This window comes from Somniosus microcephalus, chromosome 7 (assembly GCF_052327205.1).
Source record: "Somniosus microcephalus isolate GS21.2 chromosome 7, FLI_Smic_1.0, whole genome shotgun sequence".
Lineage (NCBI taxonomy): Eukaryota > Metazoa > Chordata > Chondrichthyes > Squaliformes > Somniosidae > Somniosus > Somniosus microcephalus.
This window is the reverse complement of record NC_140993.1, coordinates 101,078,909-101,105,103: the sequence shown is the minus strand read 5'-3', so window position 1 is coordinate 101,105,103 and position 26,195 is coordinate 101,078,909.

The window sequence follows — 26,195 nt, the reverse complement described above, 5'->3', positions numbered from 1 at the left end:
CAAGACACTCGGGAAAGGCGCTATCCAGAAAGGATCAGGAAGCCTCCCCAAAGACTGAATTTATAAATAGACTATTTTCAGCTAATGTTGCATGTTAAAAGTGTTAATTGTAGTTAGTTTGATATTTAATTGTTAAATGAGTGTTATAGTATTGTTAATCTAAAAGGGGAGGAATTGTAATGTATGTACCTTTAAGGGTGGAACTACTTTCTACAGCTCATGTATACTGTAGTACCGGCAGTGACCACACCTGTATATAACGCTGAGTAGTAATCTGTTGTTTCAGTTGCAGTTTGAACCACGTTGTACCAGTTGTACCGTTCTCTGCAGTCCTTTTCTTATTATTACACGGACGTAACAGTGGGGACCTCAGGAGGAGGCCAAACTGGATCATCCACACTGCATGAGGGATACGAGAAAGTGGTCCGTGACAATGATTGACACCATGGGAACTGAGAGGTCACAGTAAATGGCAAATTCAAGGGGGCAGCTGTTAATATGGGTCGGAGCTCACTGAGTGAGAGATTGAGAAGGATCAAAGGATAGCATTATCTCCAAACATTCACATCCCTACTCCTTCCACAGGCTTTGACCCAAAGATGCTTACCACCCTCTTTTTAAAATATGGCAGCAGCTTGAGGTTGTCAAGTCCACCTCCATGAGTGCATTCCCTGTGATTCTCCTGGAAGCACACTCAAGACAGAGGTTAGAAATTAGCAGAGTACATTGACTGTAACCCATGGCCAGTCCTTGTGTGAGTAAATTTGAATGCACTATCTATGTAGTTCCTGGTGGCAGTGTTAGTTCTGAGAACACATTTCAATATTTAATGGGTCATATTGCAAACTAATTATGTACCCCGCAAAAGGTGTGCCATGCAGCTTCTCTGCAATAAAAGTGATGTAGAAAAGGAAAAACGTCTGTCTCCATGCTTTTCCTGCTACTTCCCTGAAGGTGCTCCAGCTCACTATTTAGCTTTGTTCCATTCTTGCCAGACCCCAATGCTAATAATGTGTGGAAGTATGGGAATACTTACCTTGGAACTCCTCTTGACATCTGAAAACTTCAGAAACAAAAGTAGAAAATGCTGGAAATGTTAAGCAAGTCAGGCAGCATCTGTGGAGAGAACAGACAAGTTAACATTTTGGGTGTGGACCCTTCATCAGCACATAGATACATAGAGATAGGAACAGGAGTAGGCCATTCGGCCCTTCGAGCCTGCTCCGCCATTCAATGAGATCATGGCTGATCTTAGTCTGAGATCATAGCTGATCTTACCAGTTCAGTACCCCGTCCCCGCCTTTTCTCCGTAACCCTTAATCCCCTTAGCCTTCAGAAATATATCCAATTCTCTCTTGAAAATATTTATTGAATTAGCCTTCACAGCCCTCTGTGGCAGGGAATTCCACAGGCTCACCACTCTTTGAGTGAAGAAATTCTTCCTCATCTCTGTTTTAAATGATTTGCCCGCTATTTTTAGACTGTGGCCCCTGGTTCTGTGCTCCCCGGCCATTGGAAACATTCTCTCTGAATTCAGCCTGTCCAGGCCTGCCATAATTTTATATGTTTCGATGAGATCCCCTCTCAATCTTCTAAACTCCAGTGAGTACAGGCCCAAACTATTTAATCTCTCTTCGTAGGTCATTCCCGCCATTCCAGGTATCAGCCTGGTGAATCGCCGTTGCACTCTTTCCATGGCAAGAACATCCTTCCGCAGATGGGGCGACCAAAACTGTACACAATACTCCAGATGCGGTCTCACCAGCACCTTGTACAGCTGTAGTAAGGTATCCCTATTCCTATACTCGAACCCCCTTGATATGAAGGCCAACATACCATTTGCCTTCTTAATCGCCTGTTGCACCTGCATGCTCTCCTTCAGTGACTGGTGCACAAGAACACCCAGGTCCCTCTGCACTTCCCCATCTCCCAATCTATTGCCATTTAGATAATAATCTACCCTCCTGTTTTTACCCCCAAAGTGGATAACCTCGCATTTATCCACATTATAGTGCATCTGCCACGTATCCGCCCATTCCCCCAACCTGTCCAAATCGCACTGTAGCCTCCTGACATCCTCATCAGAGCCCACCCCTCCTCCTAGTTTAGTGTCGTCAGCGAATTTGGAAATATTGCATCCAATTCCCTGATCCAGATCATTTATATATATTGTGAACAGCTGGGGTCCCAGGACAGATCCTTGCGGCACCCCGCTGGTCACTGCCTGCCACTCCGAAAACGAGCCGTTTATTCCAACTCTCTGTTTTCTATCTGCCAGCCAGTTCTCTATCCACGTTAATACTTTGCCCCCAATCCCATGAGCCTTAATTTTGCATGATAATCTTTTGTGTGGAACCTTATCGAAGGCTTTCTGGAAGTCAAGGTACACCACATCCACTGGCTCTCCCCCATCTATTCTACCAGTTACCTCCTCAAAAAATTCCAGCAGATTAGTCAAACACGATTTACCCTTTGTAAATCCATGTTGACTCTGTCCGATCCTTTCCCCATTTGTCAAGTGCTCCGCTATTTTATCCTTAATAATGGACTCTAGCATTTTGCCCACAACCGATGTAAGGCTTACTGGTCTATAATTCCCTGCTTTCTCTCTACCCCCCTTTTTAAATATTGGGGTAACATTAGCTACCCTCCAATCCACGGGTACTGTTCCCGAGTCAATGGAGTTCCGGAAGATGATCCTTAGAGCATCTGCTATCTCCAGGGCCACCTCCTTAAGTACCCTAGGATGTAGTTTATCAGGCCCCGGGGATTTGTCGGCCTTCAGTCCCCTCAACTTACCCAACACCATATCCCTAGAGATACTAATTTCTGTCAGCTCCTCCCTCTCATTAGTCCCTATGTTTGCCGATATTCCTGGGAGGTTATTTGTGTCCTCCTTTGTGAATACAGAACCAAAGTATGAGTTTAATTGGTCTGCCATTTCCTTATTCTCCATTATATATTCTCCCGAATCGGACTGCAAGGGACCGACTTGGGATTTTACCAGTCTTTTCCTCCTGATATACCGATAAAAGCTTTTGCAGTCTGTCTTTATGTTTGCTGCAAGTTTACTTTCGTATTCTATTTTCCCCTTCCTGATTAATCCCTTTGTCCTCTTTTGCTGTATCCTGTACTGCCCCCAATCTTCCGGTCTGGTGCTTTTTTTTGCCAGTTGATATGCCCTTTTTTTTGATTTTATGCTGTCCCTAATTTCCCTCGTTATCCACGGTTGAGTCACCTTTTTAGGTTTATTTTTATGCCAAACCGGTATAAACATGTTCTGGAATTCTTCCATTCTATCTTTGAATGCTTGCCATTGTCTATCCACTGTCAATCCCCCCAGAAACACCACCCAATCAATCTTACCCAATTCCCGTCTCATACCCTCGTAATTCCCTTTATTTAAGTTCTGGACCTTAGTCTCTGATTCAATTTCCTCACTCTCCATCTCGACTGAGAGCTCGATCATATTATGATCGCTCTGACCCAAGGGGCCTCGTACAAGAAGATTGCTGATAAGTCCCTTCTCATTGCACAATACCCAGTCTAAAATGGCCTGATCTCGAGTCGGCTCCTCGACATATTGGTCCAGATAACCGTCCCGAAAACATTCCAGGAATTCCTCCTCCTCAGAATTTTTACTAATTTGGGTAGTCCAATCAATATGTAAATTAAAGTCACCCATGATGACAGCTGTGCTCTTATCGCACGCTTCTCTAATTTCCCTTTTTATGCCTTCCCTCACCTCCATATTACTATTTGGAGGCCTATATATCACACCCACTAACGTTTTCCTCCCCTTGCTATTTCTCATTTCTACCCATACAGATTCCGTTTCATCCGAGTTAATATCCTTCCTTTCCATTGCATTAATCCCCTCCTTTACCAGCAATGCTACCCCACCTCCCCTACCTTTTTGCCGATCCTTCCTAAATATTGTATATTGGAGCACTGGAGGATATTACAGAACTCGGGAGACAGGCATTTTAAGCGTAATTAAAGAGACCTTCAGCGGCAGTCAGGGAAAGCTGAAAGAAGGTTTGGCACATTTTTTTTGCAGTCCTTTGTGGGTTTTGGGACTTCCACAATTAATGTCCTTGCTGCTGTAGGTGCTGCTAAATGTTGCCTGCTCCTCAAAACTGGTGCTTCCTTTCACTTCCAACGGTTGCACCCTGCCCCTTTAAAGTGCTCCAGCTGCCCTTCAAAATCATCTGCCTTGTCAAATTTTCCACCCCAGATCAGAAAGCTGCCAATAGAGAACTCATTTCACACTGGCAGCTCCCTGCATAAATGTAAGTGAAGCCTGGCCACGAACATATCATGGGCCTCACGCTAACTCCTTCAGGTAGATGCAGTGCAGGCCTACCCATTGCCCACTGCCTGCCTAATATGAGCTCCACAACCATATGACCCCCAGAGATAGAGGCATGTACTTGGAAGCTTCTCAGCAGGCACTTCCTTAACAGAGGATGGATATTTCCATAACATATAAAAAATGGACGCAAGGCAATGGTTACAAGAAAAATTGTCTTCGTATATGGTTACTGGTGACATCTTCAAAACCTAAAAATAATTATCTCATTGTTTCATGAAAATCCCATCTTTTGTGACTGATATGCTGTTGATTAGATTTTGTGAGATAAGAACATAGTAAGCTCATTCGATAAACAATCATCAAAAAAGTCATTTTTGTTGATGTAAATTTACATCTTACAGGTGTCCGTTGAAACAACAACAGATGTTATCTGAGGCTTGAAGTGATGATAAAATCGCTTCAACTAGCTTGCTGCAGGATTAGTCATCACTAACTGTTAATGTCAGAAAGTTTTTCTGGATTAAACACCACTAAGATTATCATCAAATTTATGACTGATTTAATTTTTTGGCTGATAAACTAGATCCAAATAAGTTAGGCAAGTGCAAATGTAACTGGTCCTTACTTACTGTCTGGCACATTCACTGTAATTTGTTTCATTCCCCTTTGCCACTCATGTAGAATAATTCTTTTTTTTTTAAAGGTAATTTTAAGTGGCTGTCTAGAATGGCTGTCATATTTTGCAATTCTTCCTAACATGGATTTATTTGCAGGGCTCACCTGGGACATAAATCAATGACCATGCTGGCTTGACATAGATGAGTTTAAATAATTTAATTATCTCCAACTAATCGATATATTAATTCAGCTTAGCCTTTGATCCCTCTTTCCTCTCAGGCCAAGGTTTGAGGATTTGAGAAAACATTAATATTGCAAATAACACTTTGCATCAAAGCATATAGAAATACTGGCGTGCTGTTAATTCTAGGGGTATTCATGAGCTGACAGTAACTGGGAAATGAATCTCAGTACTAAAATAAATAATGATAGATGATGACATATTTGAAAATAGGCCAGCCTTACTACCAGAGCAATTAGAATTAAACAATTTCAGTTCAGTATTTGGCAGCAGATATACGTGACAGCTGTTAAACTGCAACGGGCAGGTCTATTAACTCACACTATGTGCTAGTAATACAGCAGCAAAAGGGCACTTGGTCCGGTACCCATTTTGTGTCAAACTTAAGCACTATTGGTATGTAATTCAGGACCTTTTTATTTGTGTCAAGCTAAATCCTGGATTGGCTGCTTTAAAAGAATCAACAAAGAATCATAGAATCATACAGCACAGAAGGAGACCATTTGGCCCATCATGCCTGTGTAGGCTCTTTGAAAGAGCTCTCCAACTAGTTTCAGTCCCCTGGTCTTTCCCCATAGCCTTGCAATTTTTTCCTTTTCAAGTATATATCCAACTCAATAACATGAATCACCCTACCTAGCAAAGAGAGCTGGCTTCCCTGACAACAACTAAATGGTTTATCTATATATATAAAAAGGATCCGTCCGTCTGTCTGTCTGTCTGTCTGTCCGCTATACACTCAAAAGTTATACCTACACATATGTTATATCAAAAGAAAGCTTATGATTAGGGGAGTCTCATAGGCATATTTGCTTTTTGGTCAGACAAAAATTGTTCGGACAGTATACAAAAAACTTTCAAAAATCCACTCATTAGCGGTTGATCAATCCTACCGCTCATTAGCATTGAGTGACGTGATGGTTGACCAATCCTACAGTTCAGTGACCTGATGGTTGACCAATTGGTGCATCACGGGGGGCGTTTCATTCTGTGTGTGGGCGGGACCTAATCCTGCAGCCTCCCGAAATGTAGCCGCCATTTTTTTAACTGCTTTTACTCAACAGCAAGCAGGGCAGCTGCGGCGGCCCGCCGAAGCGGGAGGTGAGTTGGGGTCACTCAGCCCGGGCCTGACAATCGCTCGGCCTGAGACACAGAGCGGGGGAGCGGCAGCAGCTGGCCGTCAACCGCGCGGCCCTGTAAACTGCCGTTTTACAAAAAAGCTTTGGCAACGCTGGGCACCCCCCAGCTAGTGGCCCTAGAAATAGTAGATGCATTGCTGGTCATCTTCCAAAATTCTATAGACTCTGGAACAGTTCCCATGGATTGGAGGGTAGCTAATGTTACCCCACTATTCAAAAAAGGTGGTAGAGAGAAAACGGGGAATTATAGACTGGTAAGCCTGACATCGGTAGTGGGGAAAATGCTAGAGTCCATTATAAAAGCTGCAATAGTAGAGCGCTTGGAAAACAGTGACAGGATCGGACAAAGTCAACATGGATTTACAAAAGGTAAATCTTGCTTGACTAATCTACTGGAATTTTTTGAGGATGTAACTAGTAGAATGGATAAGGGAGAACCAGTGGATGTGGTGTATTTGGACTTTCAGAAGGCTTTCGATGAGGTCCCGCATAAGAGATTAGCGTGTAAAGTTAAGGCACATGGGATTGGGGGCAAGGTACTGACTTGGATAGAGAACTGGTTGGCAGACAGGAAGCAAAGAGTTGGAATAAACGGGTCTTTTTCCGAGTGGCAGACAGTGACTAGTGGGGTACTGCAGGGATCGGTCCTAGGACCCCAGCTATTCACAATATATATAAATGATCTAGATGAGGGAACTAGATGTAATATCTCCAAGTTTGCAGATGACACAAAGCTGGGTGGGCATGTGTGCTGTGAGGAGGATGCAGGGAAACTCCAGTACGATTTGGACACGTTGGGTGATTGGGCAGATGCATGGCAAATGCAGTATAATGTGGATAAATGCGAGGTTATCCACTTCGGTGGCAAAAACAGGAAGACAGATTATTATCTGAATGGCAATAGATTGGGAAAAGGGGAAGTGCAACGAGACCTGGCTGTCCTTGTGCACCAGTCGCTGAAGGTAAGCATGCAGGTGCAGCCGGCAGTTAAGAAGGCAAATGGTATGTTGGCCTTCATAGTGAGAGGATTCGAGTACAGGAGCAAGGATGTCTTGCTGCAGTTGTACAGGGCCTTGATGAGACCACACCTTGAGTATTGTGTGCAGTTTTGGTTGCCTTATCTGAGGAAGGATGTTCTTGCCATGGAGAGAGTGCAGTGAGGATTCACCAGACTGATATCTGGGATGGCAGGAATGACGTATGAGGAGAGATTGGGTCGATTAGGCTTATATTCGCTAGAGTCTAGAAGAATGAAAGGGGATCTCATTGAAACTTATAAAATTCTAACAGGACTAGACAGACTAGGTGCAGGAAGGATGTTCCCGATGGCGGGGGAGTCCAGAACCAGGGGTCACAGCCTAAGGATAAGGGGTAAGCCATTTAGGACTAAGATGAGGAGGAATTTCTTCACCCAGAGAGTGGTGAACCTGTGGAATTCTCTGCCACACAGGGCAGTTGAGGCCAATTCATTAAATATATTCAAGAAGGAGTTGGATATTTTTCTTGAGGCTAAAGGGATCAAGGGATAAGGGGAGAAAGCAGGGACAGGGTACTGAATTTGGATGATCAGCCATGATCTCATTAAATGGCGAAGCGGGCTCGAGGGGCCGAATGGCCTACTCCTGCTCCTATCTTCTATGTTTCTATGTTATGCTTAGGCATTGGAAGTCTGAAAATGTTCCTACAGCAGAGGGGTAAATGGCTTTGTTACTATAGAATGAGGATAGGTTTTTGATAGATTCTGGATAGATATAAAGTAATTTAGACAATAGCAAAATACTGCGGATGCTGAAAATCTGAAATAGCAACAGAAAATGCTTGAAGCACTCAGCAGGCCAGGCAGCATCCGTGGAGAGAGAAACAGAGTTAACGTTTCAGGTCTGGGACCCTTCATCAGATCTAGAAATGTTTAGAGATATAACAGATTTTAAGCAGGTGCAGAGGCAGGGAAAGGGGGAGGGGAGGAAGGAAGGAACTGGAGGATCATTCTGTGCTAGGGTAGGAGGCAGGAGAGATTAAACGTTGCAAATGGGGATTGCAGAATCATAAACAGCCTGAAAAATGGGGCAGGGGTTATAGTCTAAAATTGTTGAACTCAATGTTGACTCCAGAAGGCTGTAGAGTGCCTAATCGAAAGATGAGGTGCTGTTCCTCGAGCTTACGTTGAGCTTCATTGAAACAGTATAAGAGGCCGAGGTCAGAGTGGGAGTGGGGCGGAGAATTAAAGTGACAGGTGACCGGAAGCTCAGCGTCACCCTTACAGACTAAACGGAGGTGTTCAGCAATCGGTCGCCCAATCTGCGTTTGGTCTCCCCAAGAGAGAAGACCGCATCGTGAGCAGCGAATACAGTATAAACTAAATTGCAAGAAGTACAAGTAAATTGCTGTTTCACCTGGAAGGGGTAAAGTAATTTAGAGCCTGATATTCCTATCTTCACTAATTTTAACAAAAAATTAGAATTGAATAAAATGTGGTTTCCCTCTCATTTTATAAAAGTGACCAAGAGTATACAAAAATGCCCTCATCCTTAAGACACTCTCAGTCACTTCTCAGGTCAATAGACTACTGTTGCAACACTGAACACAAGTTTGTGTGTCCATATATCATTCCGCTTACAACAAAGTACCAGAATTGAATCTGACACCTGTCTTATAAACTGACCCTGGCAAGCTACCAATTTTCTAATTAGTTTGAAACCACATTAGGTCACTCCACTGAGATCCAGAATAAATCAGAATTCAGAACAGAAAGCAGTCATTCAGATTCAACATTGGAATCCCAAAAGTCTGAACAATTGCCCACCACTGCCCTGACCATTTGTGACCTCGTAACCAGCACCATGTGCAGCATTTTAAATATATAAACAGTTTTAGCTATGCTTTCTCCAGTTAAGCTCTGTGCACCAGCCAAGGTAAATTGTACATAGGATAAAAAAGCAAAAGAGAAAGCTCGTATTAGGATGGCAGCAGCAATTGAGGAGATAGCGGAGGCCATTTTGTCCCCTTGCCGGTGAACCAAACAGCTTCTTGAGCTTGCAAGCAGAGAAGATTCAAACAATGAATTAGATTTCCAATTCAATACTAAACTAAAAATGGTGATGGATTTTCTGGCTATTCATCTGCTCCACTCTAGTTCATACCTGTGTATCACGACGAGATAGATCAATTCACAGATCCTTTACTCTGCTTCTCAAATAATCCTGAGAATACTCATTTTTTTGTTTCCTTTTCCTTTCATCTCCTCCTAACCCGAGATGTTCCATATTTTTTACAATTTACATTACAAAGTATTTACCCTGACCTTTTGAAAAGGCTCCTTCAATCTCTCTCTCTCGATATGGAACTTTTCCTTTTTTTTAAAAAAAAGTGTCCCTTTTCTCTTTCATGTATTTGAATTGTTCATCAATGTCCTTCTAGCAAATTTTGTTTCAGTTCCAGGGTAGAAGCACAGTTAAATCTGGCTTTCTAGGGTGACACAGTGCCACAAGGTGGTGAGAATTATGTCTGTACATGCAATCAGTCACTCCACCAAACTGTCTAGTTTGGACTGCACTCGTGCACCAGCTACCCAAGTTTGCATTGCTCATTCTAATGTAAACTCGATGCAATTCTATGTAAAAAAATAAGAATCATTTCTAGGGCCTGGCAGAATCACAGACACACGACAAAGGCGGGCTATAGGGAGATATAGAGGGTCAGTTCTTTGCTATCAGTAAAAGGTGTCTGGTACTACAACAAGCTAACAGAGGATGATATAACTTTAAAATCTTACCAGTTTGGCAGGGCTTTGCAGCAATTGCTTTAAGCTACAACCAATGCTCATCCTCCCATTGGTAATTTCTAATAGGTAATTGACTGAAAGCAGTTTGTCCTGTAATTATCTGGAGATGCAATTCAGTCATTCTAATGATAACTGCGAAATACCAGTGATTCCGAGCAGTAGCAGGACTGTAAACTCTGATTTGATGAAAGCGCAGACATGCCGTCGTCTGTAAGACATGGGGTGGATGCTGCTTTACACATTTAATCGTGTTTATGTTGCTGCTGCGAACTGATGCCTTGGGTATTCAGCTGATTTGTGAGCAGAAATCTCACACTTAGGATTAGGCTAATGTTGACATCTCTGAGCAAAACCAGCCTGCAAATCACTCTCACTCAAACCTTGCTGATTTCATTGAGCTGGAGCAGGCTCGAACATTGCTTTTCAAAATAAAAATTAAAAAACGAGATGGGGAGAATTTTTTTAAGCTGCAAATTGTTACGATCGGGAATAATACTGCCTGAAAGGTTGGTGGATGCAGATTCAATCATAACTTTCAAAAAGAAATTGGATAAATACTTGAAGGGAAAAAATTGCAAGGCTGTGGGGAAAGGGAAGGGGAGTGGAACTAATTGGATAGCTCTTTCAAAGAGCTGGCACAGGCACAATGTGCTGAACGACCTCCTTCTGTGCTGTATCATTCTATGATTCTATCAAGTTTTCTTGCTGGACTAATGCATGTTAAATCATAATGCATGAGTGCTGCACTGCCTGAGGTGCGTCTTTTGGATTTGACGTTAAGTTTATTTGAATGCCAGCAGTGGTTGATGAAGATCAGGTGCTCCGGATGCTGCCCACCAGCACTAAGAGAAGACTGCAAGGTAAATCACTGGAGGGTGTGTAGGGTCTCGCGGCTGAAGATAGAGGGGGGAGCTTGGGGCAGCAGGAGGCCCAAACCTTCCTTGTAGGGCACAGAGCAGTATTCCTCCTCCTCATGGCCCCTCCATGGAAAGTTTTTTAACTTACCTTTAGTGGCCTCACTGGCTTCCCATCAGCTTTACCTGGCGGCGTGCCTCTGGTGAGTGCCCCGTTTAGGAGCAGCTTAAAGTGCCAGCGGGGCCCTGTGGACATCACAGGACCCCGTTTTGCATTTATTACAGTAATGAGGCTTCTGCCGGAGTTCCCCAAATCCAGTGACAGTTAAAATCATAGACTGGCAGGAACAAAGTGGAAAATGGAGCTGTTCCATTTCAATTGCTCCTCGCTCCTTTCTCGCCAAACTGGCTACAGTAGCTCTGACCACACTCATCCAGGTTAGACTGCAGAGTGCTGATACCATGTGAGATGACACCACACAGGCTGGAAACGGACTCCTCCACATTTTCAGCCATAGTGGTGAAACACCTTGGCAGGCCTTCCAATACCTCATAGCACCTCTTGTGTGAGGTTAGCAGTTTACTTTTCGTGGTTGGGCTCCTGAAGTTTCATCGCTGTCCTACTCAGCAGGGCTGGGAGAGGACCCCTGCTGAGCTCTCTACTGGGCTATCACTGCCACCAGTACCTGCTGCTGCTCAGTGGTGCTGGGTGTTTCACCATATGCAGACCAGGAGGCAGAGAGGGCTAGCTGCGGCTTCTGGCCCGTTTTGGGCATAGATGATGCAGACGAGGCCAGGGAGTTAAAATCTCCTGGGCCTCACGCTGCCGAGGTAAGGACTCTGTCGCTCACCTTGGCCCCCACCCATACGACTACCGCCCCAAGTTAAAATTGGGGCTTTTAATTTTAATTCTGAATATCCAGGAATTAAAAATAACAATGTAACGTTTCTGTGTGTTCATGAATATGTACCAATGACAATGAACTATTTAGTGGACTATTTACAAATTCATGTCAGGTGAATCATGAAAATTCATGATATTTCCGTGGGCAATCAATTTAGCTATTTCAGGCGAGATGTTTAGATGCATTAGTGTTTGTACATCTATGAAAATTCAATTATTTCCTTGGCTGTGCAGTTAACATGATACCCTGTTACCACTTTCCTTATTAAAGCAAGGACAAGCCGGAGATCATTACTTAGGATGGAAGTGGATTCACTGGGTGAATCTGGCACCCATGCACTTCCTGATTCATAAAATTATGCTGTTTATAGCAGAAGTGGTTATACAGTGGGTCAGGTAGGAATAAAAATTTGCCATCACTGCCTGGACCAACCTCACTCACACAAAGTCAGCTCAACCTCCTCTATAGCTATATACATCAGATGTAGGAGAAGGCAAGGGGCCAAAAAAAAATAGAAAAACATAGTACATATGTGCAAGCATGTCCCTTTACTTTAAACAAAAGTGATGTATTATTCATCTGATTTTATGTACCAGTTTGATTATGTCCTTTCTGTAAACCATATTAATGCTCCAGTGCAAAACTAGGACTGACAATGCTGGGAACAGTGTGATGAAAGTCAAGATAAAATAACCTCACTAGATTGTAACAGAAACATGCACAGAGAACAACCATTAGACTAGTCAAGACTGAGTTAGATGAATGGGTTAGACTTCCACAGATATCAGACAATGAATCCTTGGCTCACTATAGACACTGGACACTTACATCCTACTGGATGAGCAGGGAAATTGGATCTATTAATACCTGATAAACAACCAAGTTGATTTGAGATATATATATTAAGCCTACCTGTCACTTGCTTTCAAGTGCCATTGTAACAAGCCATGGAGGCAGCGATGGAGGCAAAGGAAAGTATGGAACAAAAAAAGGCCATTCAGTTTATTGAGCCCACTCTGTCCATCAAATCATACATAATCCACACAACTTATTTCATTTCTTGAAGATGACTTACTATTGGTAAAACTTCCAAGAATATAAAGCTGTTTTAAATTCCACCTCAACAGTCCAATTGTCAGTTTAATAGGTAATCTGGACTATCCAACTACAGTATGTTGTCTTTTGATTTGTTAACAGTCACAGACAAAAGGAAAAGTATAGCATGGAATTTCCCACATATGATTGACTGTCGTTAACACATTCTATTCATTGTAGAGATTCAGATTTACATTGTTTCCAAGCCTGTTAGCCCATGGATACAAGTCAATTACATGTCTCCTTGTACAAAAGGCAATGTTGTTCAAAAGGACATTCACATCAGAATCATATTTTTGGGTATTTTAATTAATACAGGGACTTCAGTTATGTGGGCAGACTAGAGAAATTGAGATTGTTCTCCTTAGAGCAGAGAATGTTAAGGGCGATTTAATAGAGGTGTTTAAAATGTTGAAGGATGTTGATAGTGCAAATAAGGAGAAACTGTTTCCAGTGTCACAAGGGTTGGTAACCAGAGGACATAGATTCAAGGCAATTGGCAAAAGAATCAGAGGCGAGATGAGGAGAAACTTTTTTGTGCAGCAAGTTGTTACGATCTGGAATCCACTGCCTGAAAGGGTGGTGGAAGCAGATTCAATAATAACTTTCAAAAGGGAATTGGATAATTACATGAGGGGGAAAGTTTGCATGGTTGTAGGGAAAGGGCAGGGAAATGGGACTAGCTGGATAGCTCTTTCAAAGATTCGGCATAAACATGATGGGCCGAATGGCCTCCTTCTGTGCGATATCATTCTGTGATTCTATGATTCTGACTCAGTGGTCATCTACATTTGCTGCAAACCTTATTGAATATTCAAATAAATGTCACTTTTGCCAGATCTTGTGAAATTTGTGCCACTGATGATGAAAAGAGGTGACCCGACCCTCATAGTGCTCCAGAATTCATCATCAAGCAGAAACCAGGAGTTGACAGGTTGCCAGCCATACACAACCTGTACAGTTTACAACTAGGTGCCTATTTTCTGCTGCAGAACTTCTTATTAATTGCTGGGAAATATAAGGGGCAAGTTTAATCCTACCCACCAGGTGGAAACCAGGTGGATGTGAAGTTAAGATCACACAGGCTACTTAACTACTCTGGAGCCACAGGGAGTTCACCGGTCGTAAAGTTAACCTGCTCAACTGAGCAGGTGGCAAGGACACCCACCCGAAGCTTGCGGGGTCCTTCTTTATAGGGGCACATCTGGTCACAATGACATATTGGGAATCAACCACAATTTTTATTTTGTAGCCTGAGTGGGAAGCTGCAGTGAGTTTCTCACCAGGCCAACTTAGTGGGAAGAAGATATGGGCCAGGAGAGGCACAAAAAGCTAAGTTTTACTTTTTTTTTTAACTTTCCTTATGGGGCCAGGAGGAGCAGAAGTGGAAAGCAAAAGTGAGGGAGGGATATGTAAGTTGTACAGAGCCTTGATCAGACCCCATCATTTTGGGCACCAAACCGCAGGAAGGATATATAGGCCTTCAAGGGTATATCATTGAGCTGTACAATCCTTTGGGATAGAAATAAGGGCACTGAATTTGATCTGTTATCACCAGTTAGATTCAGGCACAGAAAAACTGCTGCCAATTATGTGGATACCTATTATTGTTACTGTTATGATAGGCAAAGAAAGGGAAAACATACAAGTGAAAGAATAAGGAACAAAGCAGACAAAAATTGTATTTTGTTTTGTTTTATTCTCTCTGTTTTTTCTTCTTCTGTGGAACAAGACAATGACAATCTGAACTAGAACAAATGGCATTTAAATAGGATTTTAAAAAATAATAGACATGGTCTGGAATATAATTAAATGAAAAATACATTTCAAATTAAATATATATCTTTTGTATTTGGAAGTTTAAATGAATGCCAACTATGTTTCAAAGACCAGAGGGTCTGTGTAATGTAGTTACCGTCTAGGCAGAATGCATACAAGCTGCCAGGGTGTTTGATCTTCTGTACTGGCTAGTGTTTACCTACAGCCACATTCCCATTTACTGCAACATTGTCAAATTTATTGGCCACCTTTTGACTGAAGTAATTGTTAGGCTGCAGGCCAAGTATTACACAGGTTTTTGAGCAAATCTAAAACATGACTTCCTAGACATAGTTTATATAGAAGAAAAGTTATTTTGTTTGCTCTCTGGCCTTACTTCCAAAGCACAAGAACTTGAAATGAGGACAAAGGATGACAGCGCAGTGATAATTACTTTCTCATGTCACAAAATTAGGATTCAGTTGCTACCGTGCTCACAAAATTTATAATTTCACTGCACTCTACAAATCAAATTTAGAATATTGTAGCTTGTGGGTACAATTAAACAGCTGATGGATTTTTCACAGAATAATCACAGGATATAATCGCCTGCTCTCTGCAGAGAGTGACCTATGGAGCTTTGGATATTTCAGAGAGACATCATCACCAGCGTTGATAGCAGAGCTTTTTACTATTGTTGATTAGTGCACAACACCTTGACGTCATTAAAGTCATAATGCCATTATTGCATTATAATTTGATTTTTTTAAATGTTTCCTTTGTTTTCTATTGTTGCTTGCTTTGTCTTAAGTAGCAGTTATACGCACAACATCAAAAAAAACTTGTATTTATATAGCACCTTTAACATAGTAAACCATCCCAAGGCGCTTCACAGGAGCGTTATAAAACTGGTTGCTAATTCACTATGGCCCGTTTTGTGCTATGGTCCAAGTTGAACTTATACTCCGATATACCATAAAACATTTCCTGTAGTCTATTGGGCTGGAGGTAAAAAAAAACTCCTTGCTTCTGATCAGAAGGTCAATTAAATTAAAGATGTGTTTGATTGAAATCGCCCAAACTAAGACAACAACACTGATTTTCCTCAATTACGCTGTAGTTGCATCAAAAAGTTGACCAGCGGAGCGAGCAACATGCAAATTTGCTTGGGTACGTTAATTTAAATATTCTGGGTGCAACTTGTAATGATATCAGCAAATAGTGGTGATATTTGTCTGTGTTTGATTACTTATGCCTTACAGCATATTTGTCTGTGTTTTTGATTACTTGTGCCTGACCAGCAGAGGTCATGTGAGAGACAAGCAGTCCAGAGGAGTTTTACTTTCAGTTTCATTCTAGATGCATCACAGCATAGTGTGTTCTGTAAAAAGCTGTAGAAAGTCTTGAACAAGACTTTAGATTAAACAACATTCTCTTTCAGAAATGAGTCTTTATTGAACCCAAAAAGAAACTAAAACATGATGTCAGAAGTGGCTGAAAGAGAAAAGATCTGAAGTTAGCAACCTGATGGGACAGTGAAAGCAGTTGTGGCAAGTAAGCGAAATCAGCTCTCCACATATTAGCAAGCCAGAAGAGAACATCGTTGCTTACCATTAGAGAATAGCTAACGAAGTGAAAAATGGAAGGTTTACACCCACCGGCGACGCTTCAATTGACCGGTAATGTGGCTGAAAATTGGAGGAGATTCAAACAACGTGTAGGGTTGTATTTATCAGCCATCGGAGCTGACGATAAAAGTAATAAACAGAAATCGTCCGTGTTTTTACATGTAGTGGGTGATGCAGCGCTGGAGGTATATAATAATTTCATATTTGCCGTTGATGGAGACAAAATGAAGCTAGATAAAATAATGGAACAGTTTGAGGCCTACTGCATACCTAAACGCAATGTGACCTTTGAGAGGCACAAATTTTTCACATGTGTACAGACAATCGGCGAGACTATTGATCAGTATGTGACTGAACTGAGAAACCGGAGCAAATCGTGTGAATTTGGGGGACTCACAGACTCGCTGATAAAAGACAGACTGGTGTGTGGTATTCGAGATAATCGTCTAAGGGAAAGACTGCTAAGAGAGCAAGATCTAGACCTGGGAAACGCCATAGCACTGTGTAGGGTTACAGAGGCTGTGAAGTTGCAGGCAAAGGAGCTGTTCAGTGACAGTAGCTGCAACGTCGATGCAGTGAGAAAGAACGGCTACAAACCATTTAACAAAGAGAGCGCCAATGTGAAAAAAGAGACGTGGCCAGCAAACGAAAATGAAAGGGACAATCGGAAGTCATGTAGTCGATGCGGTACACAGCATCCACCAAGAAAGTGTCCAACATATGGTAAAACTTGCTATAGTTGCAACAAGAACAACCATTATGCCCGTTGCTGCAAGAACCAAGTGCAACAAAGCAAGGTCCATGCAGTAGATGCAAGCGACATAGAGGAATTCTATGTAGATGTTGTGTCTGAAAACAAAAGAGAAGAAAGAGACTGGATGTTGACACTAAAAGTGAACGACATACACATTCCATTTAAATTGGATACTGGAGCACAAGTTAATGTGATATCAGAGACCGATTTTAAGAGAATTAGACCCAGACCAAAGTTACACGGAATACAAGTGAAAGTGACCGGATACTCAGGTACTGATATACCAGTGAAAGGAAAATGCATTGTCAAAGTAACACACAAGGACAGAGAGCACACGCTAGCATTAATCGTGGTGCCAAAGGATGTGCAAGCCATACTAGGTTTAAAAGCCTGTGAGAGACTGAACCTGGTAAAGAGAGTCCTCGTTGTGGAAAGTGAAAGAGAGACAGTCTATGATGAACTGAATGTTGCGTACACACCGGGTAAGCTGATGTATACAGCAGACACGTTGTCCAGAGCTGTTGACCCAAGTGAGCCCGCAAACACCACAATGGATGAAAAAGTGAACGCCTACGTGGACATGATCACAAGTGCACTGCCCATAGCAGATGCAAAAATGGAGCTCATAAAGACTGAGACAAACAAAGATGAAACAATGAGACGACTGAGAAAAAGCATCTTGGATGGATGGCCCAACATGAAGCAAGACTGCTCACCTGATATAGCAGAGTACTGGAACTGCAGGGCGGAACTATCAGTGGTCGAAGACATCATCTACAAAGGAAGTAAAATAGTTATCCCAAAGAGTCTGAGAAGAGAGATGCTAAAAAAGATCCATGGAGGACATCTGGGAATCAAAAAGTGTAAGAAAAGAGCACGAGAGGTGATGTACTGGCCACGAATCAACCAAGATGTGACAAATGAGGTGTCAAACTGCACAATATGCCTGAAATATCGAGCAAGCAATCCGGTAGAACCACTAAAGCCACACCCAGCACCAGACAGACCTTACCAGAAGGTAGGCGCTGACCTATTCGTATGTCAAGGGAAGGACTATCTTGTCATCACAGACTATTACTCCCTGTATCCAGAGGTTTGTAGACTGTACACCACCACTGCAGAAGCTGTGATAAGAAGTATGAAAGCCATATTCTCCAGACATGGCGTGGCAAGCGAGGTCTTCACAGGCAACGGACCCCAGTTTAACAATGCAAATTTCCGACACTTTGCCAAAGAGTGGGACTTTGTCCACACAACGTCAAGTCCTCACTATCCACAGTCCAATGGACTAGTGGAAAAATCGGTCCAGACAGTGAAAAGACTGATGTACAAGGCAAAAGACAGTGGAACTGACTTCTACCAAAGCATGCTTGTATACCGCACAACGCCGCTCGAGTGTGGTATGTCACCAGCCCAACTCCTGATGGGACGTCGGCTAAGGTCAAACCTACCCATCCCGGAGAACCTCCTGAAAACAAAAGAGGGGGAGAAAGTGAGGAAGTTCAAAGAGCAACAGAAAGAAAAGCAAAAGTACTACTATGACAGAGGAACACAAAACCTACCTGAACTCCACACTGGTGACCAAGTAAGGTTGAAAGACAAAACAAACACATGGACTCAGAAGGGAACTGTCCTGAGTGAAGTTCAACCAAGATCATACACCATTCAGACAGATGAGGGTGCTGTTCTGAGAAGAAATCGTCGAGATCTTCTCATGGGACCAGCCACAGCAGGTCAAGAGACTGATACTGGTGAACAACCTGATCACACAGCTGAGAACCAATCATCTGAGGCAACAACTCAGATTCAAGGACAATTAATCAGAAAATCCTCAAGACACGTGAAGCCTCCTGAGAGACTCATTGAACAAATTTAAGGACTATTGTTAAAGAAGGAAGTAATGTTATCTTATTCTTTCTTCAAGTTCTAGTGTATTGACATATTTCATGTGAACACACAAAGCAAGGGTAAAAAACCTTGATCATGATAATGATAATGTAAGTTCATTAAATGTTGTTAGTTAAAAGTAAAATACTTTTGTTTTAAGAAAGGGAGATGTAATGATATCAGCAAATAGTGGTGATATTTGTCTGTGTTTGATTACTTATGCCTTACAGCATATTTGTCTGTGTTTTTGATTACTTGTGCCTGACCAGCAGAGGTCATGTGAGAGACAAGCAGTCCAGAGGAGTTTTACTTTCAGTTTCATTCTAGATGCATCACAGCATAGTGTGTTCTGTAAAAAGCTGTAGAAAGTCTTGAACAAGACTTTAGATTAAACAACATTCTCTTTCAGAAATGAGTCTTTATTGAACCCAAAAAGAAACCAAAACACAACTCTGGTGTAACTTGGGTGTAGAAACTGTGTAAATTGCTGATACACCCACCTCCAGGAAATTTCCATCCAATAGTCTTTTAAAACACTCTACAGACTCCTGGAATAAGCAGAATACTTTTCAACAAGTGGTAAGCAGCCAAGAAGTGGTTTTACTGGCAATTTCCACCAAATCACTTGATGGCATCAGTCCAAATTGGCACCATTATGCCCACTTATGCACGGGAAATAAGCAATTCAGTACATTTAGACTTCTTGCACAGGTGAAGATTCCTGGCAAGGTCCTTGCTTGTCTAAAAAGTTCTGCTGTGGTGTCATCTGGTAGGATGCGTAGAAGAAGCTATGGCTGAGGTACTGCTGCAGTTGATCAGTCAATGAAGGTGTCCTGCAGCATCTGCCCCCTGATGCATCTATCAGAGTTCAGTGAGGACGTGGCCTGGTTTGCTTTGCAGACACGCTGGATGTCTGCTGAATGGAACCCTTGCCTCTGGGCCTTGGCCTAGAAATTGGATAAGACCTGAAAATGGGCAAGAGCATCGCCTGATGCTATTTGCCTATGCCCATTTAAAAATTCGTGCTGCCTGCTTATTTACATGATTGTAGCTCTGATTTCAGCACTAAACGTGCTGCTGATTAGCTTCGTGCTCAACAGGGGGGGCAATATTGGGTGCAGTCTACTGGCCAATAAAGTTTGTCCTAGGCTCTCTCCACTACTTAAAGGGGAGGTGATTTGTTGCAGAAGCACCTCATTGTCAAGTTGAAAGGAAACCATGGCCCAACAGTCGAGAGAAAGGGTGAAACAATTTTCTGATGCAGTACTGGAGGCTTTCTTCCTTGGGGTCCAATGATGCCAGTGCATTCTCTACCCGCAGGGGGGCAAGAGGCCATCAAGGATGACTACAAGAAGGATCTGGGAGGAGATCGCTCAATCCGTCACTGTGACAAGTGTTGTCCCCATGACCTGGATCCCGTGCCACAAAAGGTTTAATGACCTCACATGAGTGGTCAAGGTGAGTGAATGCATCAGCAAATGCCATATCCCACCATCTACACAACAATGCTTAATGCACCACCCCCCATCACTCATCTACCAGCAATCTATAGCTATCACTACTCATACCTCACAATCATAGCTTCACTTCACTTTTACACACTTACCACTGCTGCAACACACACACCCATATCTCACACCTTGCACACACTGCCAGCTATTCAACCATGGCAGGTACATCACCCAAACATTATTGCACCACACTCACTGACACACTTCCCTTTCTCTTGCAGGCCAAGGTGGCTCCCAACTGGAGAAGGCACCAGCAGATGGGAGACGGCCAAGCAAGACTTGACAACCTGACGGACCTGGAAAAAAGCAGTGATATAATTGAAGGGGCTCCCCGGAGTGCGAGTTCACGCACAAGTTCTGCTCCACAGGTCTCAGATGATGATCTCAATGGAGCGGCCTTCAGAAGAATAGTGATGGCATGCACATGGAAATGTTTGGTGCAAAGGCAAGCCTGCCAGAGAGCCTCTCGTCACTGTCAAGGAGCATGGAGGAGTCCGGCTCCAACATTGCACAGGGTTTTGTGCGGAGCTTGGAGCCCATGATTTCCAGGATGGAAATGATGGGCAACTCCATGAGAGACCTTGTGAACCCAACTCTGATGCTGGGTGTGATGGACGATCTCGTAGCTTCCATTGCAGCACCGGCGGAAATGACCCAATGTCTCAGTGCTGCAGTGGAAGCGCAGACTGCTCCCCTGCCATCTCAGCTTGCTGCCACGAAGCTCAGACTGCTGCCATCGTGGCTGGGTTCATGAGTGTCGAAAGGAGCTTGCAGGGTGTCACAGTAGTCCAGTAATCTGTGCTCCAATAGATGGTTAGGAATGCTGGGGCGCTGCCCGGGGGAGTGGCAGTGGGTCCGTGGATCAAGAACCTGCTGTCCTCTCTCAGGATGACAGCATTCCTACTCCCACCACTGCCACTCTGCCAGCACCCTTGCTGCTGCCTGTCATCCAGCCAGCCCAGACTGCTGCCACCAATGCCGAGGTGGTGCAGTCCACAGCCGGGCCTTCTCGGTCCAGAGCTGGTTGAGGGCGTCCTGCAAGGCCATTTGTAGTCACCTACACTGAAAGTCAGCAGCCTTCCAGCGGCCATGCTACAGCCACTGGGGGAGCACTTTGTTGGAGTATTAGAGTCGGTAAAGGCACATAAAAGACAGACACCAAGGGAATGCACAAGGGTGATTAGTTGAATTTATTCTTTTAATTTGAATTTGAAAAATTTATAAATTATGTTTGGAATGTGTGTTTTGTGGTGGCTCTCAATTCAGCTTTGTGCCCAGGAGGATGCTGTGATGTTTCGTGACAGAAGGATGGTAAGATGGGGAAGTGGTGAGCAATGGAGATCTGTGGTTTGATTCACTGGAAACGGAGTCTGATGAGGCATTCACGGACAGCCTGTCTGGAACAGGGATGTGCTGCCTGCCTCCTCCCTTCCTCTTCCTCCTCCTCTTCTTCCTCCTCTTCCTCTTCCTCCTCCTCTTCCTTTTCCTCTTCCTCTTCCTCCTCCTTTTCCTCCTCCTCCTCCTCCTCCTGACGTGGTCCCAGAATCCATGGTGGCAAGGGCTGCGCGTTCATGATGGCCAAGTTGTGGAGCATGCAGCAGACCACCACAAAATGCAACACCCACTCTAGCATGTACTAGAGGGCTCCTCCCGAGTGATCAAGTCTGTTCGATTACTTTTCTCGTGGCAGCATGGTTGTCATTATATGAGTGCTGGCCACAAGTGGTGGGGTTGGGGAAGGGGTCATCAGCCAGGTAGAGAATGGATAGTCCTTGTCTCCAAGCTGCCACCCTCGAGTTTGACATGGTGGCTGGATGATTGCTGGCAGGATGAAGGGATCATGACTGCTTCCAGGATAGCGGGCATTGACCATTAGGATGCGGCGGGCATGGTCGCACAACAACTGTACATTAAGTGAATGATAGCCTTTGCGGTTACGGAACATCTCAGGATTGGTATACGGTGAACGCAAAGCCATGTGCGTGCAGTCGATGGCGCCCTGCATCATGGGGAAGCACGCTATCCAGGCAAAGCCACATGCGTGCTCGTCCTGTTCAGAGAGAAGCCATTGAGTCCCTTTTCCTGGGGTAGCGAGCCTCTGTGAACTCCCGGATGCAGCGATGGACGGTGAACTGGGAGATGCTAGCTATGTCTCCTGCTACAGACTGGAAGGATCCACTGGCGAAGAAATTCAGGGCTACGGTGACCTTGAGGTCCACTGCGAGAGCCATGGCCACCCTGCTCTGAGGCTGCAGGTCTGGTTGTAGGAGGTGGCAGAGTTCTGTGATCACCTCCTTGGTGTAGCACAGCCTCCTAATACACTCCTGGATTGTGCAGGTAGGAAAAGTACTCTCGGAGCACCCTAGGTGGGTAAGGCCTCCTGCTGAGAGCCCTCCAGCCCCCACTCCTCTCTCTACGACCAACTTGTCCTCTTCTTCACTGCCTTCCCTCCACCTCCCTTTCATACTCGAGCACAAGGGGGACTGCAAGTAGAGCCCCCATGACTGTGAGCAAGTGGTGTGAGTAGAAGCCTTTAAATGAGAATCAAGGCGTTCTTCACTTGCAGCAACACTCCCTGTCACCTCAGCAACTTTAAACAACTCTAGAAAGCTCCAAACAGTTGCATAAACTTAGACAGAGCCAGTAGAAAGGAAAAAGCAAGTCAGCTGCAAGTTGTTGATGATCTCTTTAAATAGCTCTGCTTGGGGGAGGGGGGGGTCCTTCCTGCTGCAGAAGGCATGGTCAGCTGGTTGTGGTTAGGAGAGGGCGTTAAATGGAGCAGTGATGTCCACAATGGCAAATTGTGTGTCAAATCAGCATTACACACTCATTGATGTCACGATCTGCCTTATCTAAATATGTGAAGGGGGCGCAGGCAACGGCAGCGTTACCGACCTCCCCAAAATGGCGGCCATGGCGGGACCCACCAAAAGTGGGTGGAAGCGAGGCGGCCGCCATTTTTTCAGCAAAACCAGCCTTAACGACTTGTGCTAAATCCTCGAGTTTCGCGGCCAAGCAGCCAGCCACCTCTAATCATAGGGACAGGTAGCAAGCACACAGATGATCCAAAAAAGTGAGAATCTTTTTTTTACAGAACCAGTAGGATGACCATTGGGGCTGGAAATCTCTGGCTGCTATTCCTCGACATTAACCTTCCTATCTCGAAACCAAAGGCCTTACCAAGAGGCAGGTCTGTGCCAGGGGAATATCAGGCCTAAGCAGATGATCTGAAATGTAGAGAAGTTCATATTTTGTGGAGTGTGGGTGTGCTCAAAAACAGTTCAGACTTTCAATACATTATTATTTCCCTGAAATGGAATAAGTTGATAATAAATAGTAATTGTGTAAATCATTATACAACAAGTGCTGTGAGGATAGTAGGAAATCTTGATGAATCTGTGTGTTGATGCAGCAATGCACAATTCCAAAGTATGACGACATACAGGTTTAGCCTTCTCTGTTCTCACTTCCCAAACTCTCCCATACTGTTTGAGAGATCACCAAGAGAAGGCCAAAGAGAATCGTCACCTAGACACTTTCAGGAACTTCTCTACTACTGGCTTGGAGGAGCATTGGTGGTACTTGGGAGAAGATCACCTCTTGGCCATATTCAGTTTGTGGCCTGGGGAAACTGGGGAGAAAATGGAGGGATTCAGGCCCTTTAAATCTACGGTGGATAATCTTCTAACACATACAGATCTGAAAACCAGCAAATAAATACACATTTTGGAGTTCTGACGAGTTTTAAAATGAGCACCAGGACTTTTATCCCTTTGTCAGTGCTTTATATTATATTTAAACTGAAATATATTAACATGTCACAGCAAAACTGATATAAAGAACAGTTTTACAAACACAGAGATGGTTTAATTTTTACTGCATTAGCACAGAGGGAGAATTAAGGAGCTGCATTTTGTGACTGAAATTTTTAACAATGTCACTACATTGCATCATCAGGGATAATGTATTATAGACAGTATTATGCAGCAACTCATGTATATTATCAAAGTAATACATAATTTTTGACTTTTCATCTCTATTAATGGTATTGTACCCTAAGGTTGAAATTCCATGTTACATACACTTTTTATTACATGTATATATCTCAATCATTTCAATTCTGATATCTTGCATCACCATCAGTAGCTTGAACTTTGTATAGCAGTGCTTTACTGTGAAAGAGACAAAACATGGTGGATGCTGATTTTAAATTAAATACAATTCTTCAACTCCAGCATGTTATGGGTGAATTGGTTTGTAATTATATTTGGTAAGCAGCTCCTAAAGTCCTAAATCCATCTGTACCTAGTACAAAGGCAAAGATTTCCAGCTTGCTGCCAGGTATAAAACTGGTGTCGTGGAACAGCTGCAAAGACGTCCTGCAAAGCTCTTCCCCAAGGAAAATAGCAACTATTTTGTCAATTAAAAAATTAAAAAGTGTGCGTTTGAGTCATTGCTAGGTGAACAATAGGTACCAGGAACTCCTCACAAGCGGCAGGGCGAGCACCATAACGCACTATAAAATGTATAGTGCATTGCCACCATCCTGCTGCTGAATGCATGGAACACACCATATACTATTAGACTGAGGCTTCACTGCTTGGAGTTTTGGAGCTTCAGCATCATCTGCTTGCCTCTGTGCAATCAAACAATTGTAGGTGCCAAATCCCTGGATATATGAGTGCTTCTTCTATCTGGCCCCCAGCAGCTGTTGCCCCATACTGGACTTAATAAGAACATAAGAACATTAGAAATAGGAGCAGGAGTAGGCCATATGGGTTCTCGAGCCTGCTCTGCCATTCAATAAGATCATGGCTGAACTTTTACATGAACTCCACTTCCCCGCCCTATCCCTATATTCCTTGATTGACTTAATGTTGTAAGGGGTTTTCTTAGATCGCAGAGATCTCTCTCTCTCCAGAGGCCTCCCTCTCTCTTGCACAGTAAAGCCTTGAGTGGTTCGACCCACTCGCCCCTTAGGTTCTAGACACTGGGCTTTGAGGCAGGGACTACAATGCAGAGAAAACTCTATAGACCAGGCTCAATGAAAACAAAATGAAACTTTACTGCATAAAGGAACAGATCAAACTGCAAGCCAATAAGGTACCTGGGAGGGGAAAACAAATCATAATACAGTACTGGCTAAGATATATACAGGCATATTATACTTTACAAAAGTCATCACGAAATGGGGAAACACACGGAACATCGAGGGACAACAACTCATTGTTGAAATTACCCCTTAAATGCCCACCCCCTAAGCCTATCTAGATCAGATTATGAGGGGCCAGAAACATGCTCACCAATCCAGTTGGAAAGTATAGAGTTTTGAAAAAGGTCTGCGTTTTGATCCTTTCAGATGTCCTGTCTCCACGTGGTCAGTGCTGTGGGCTGCGACTCTCTCTCTTCTTCCTCGAGGTGAAGGTCACGGACAGGCTGGATGCTGGCAGGCCTGGATGGCGGCGTGGACGGAGACCACCTATTTGATCATGGTCAAATAGGTTTCTTCGCAGAGCCCAGCTGGTTTACCATTTTCAGATAGGTTTCTTCTGAAGGGCTGCTGTCCTTCGTCTCATCAACGGCCCGGGGTTTGTCGATGATCTCCCGATGGTTACCCCGGGGCGGGACGCAGACTCGAATCACCTTTTTGGCTGGTCTCCGGATCGACGTTCCTCCACGGCTCTCGAAAGAGCAAGCTAGCTCAAAAGC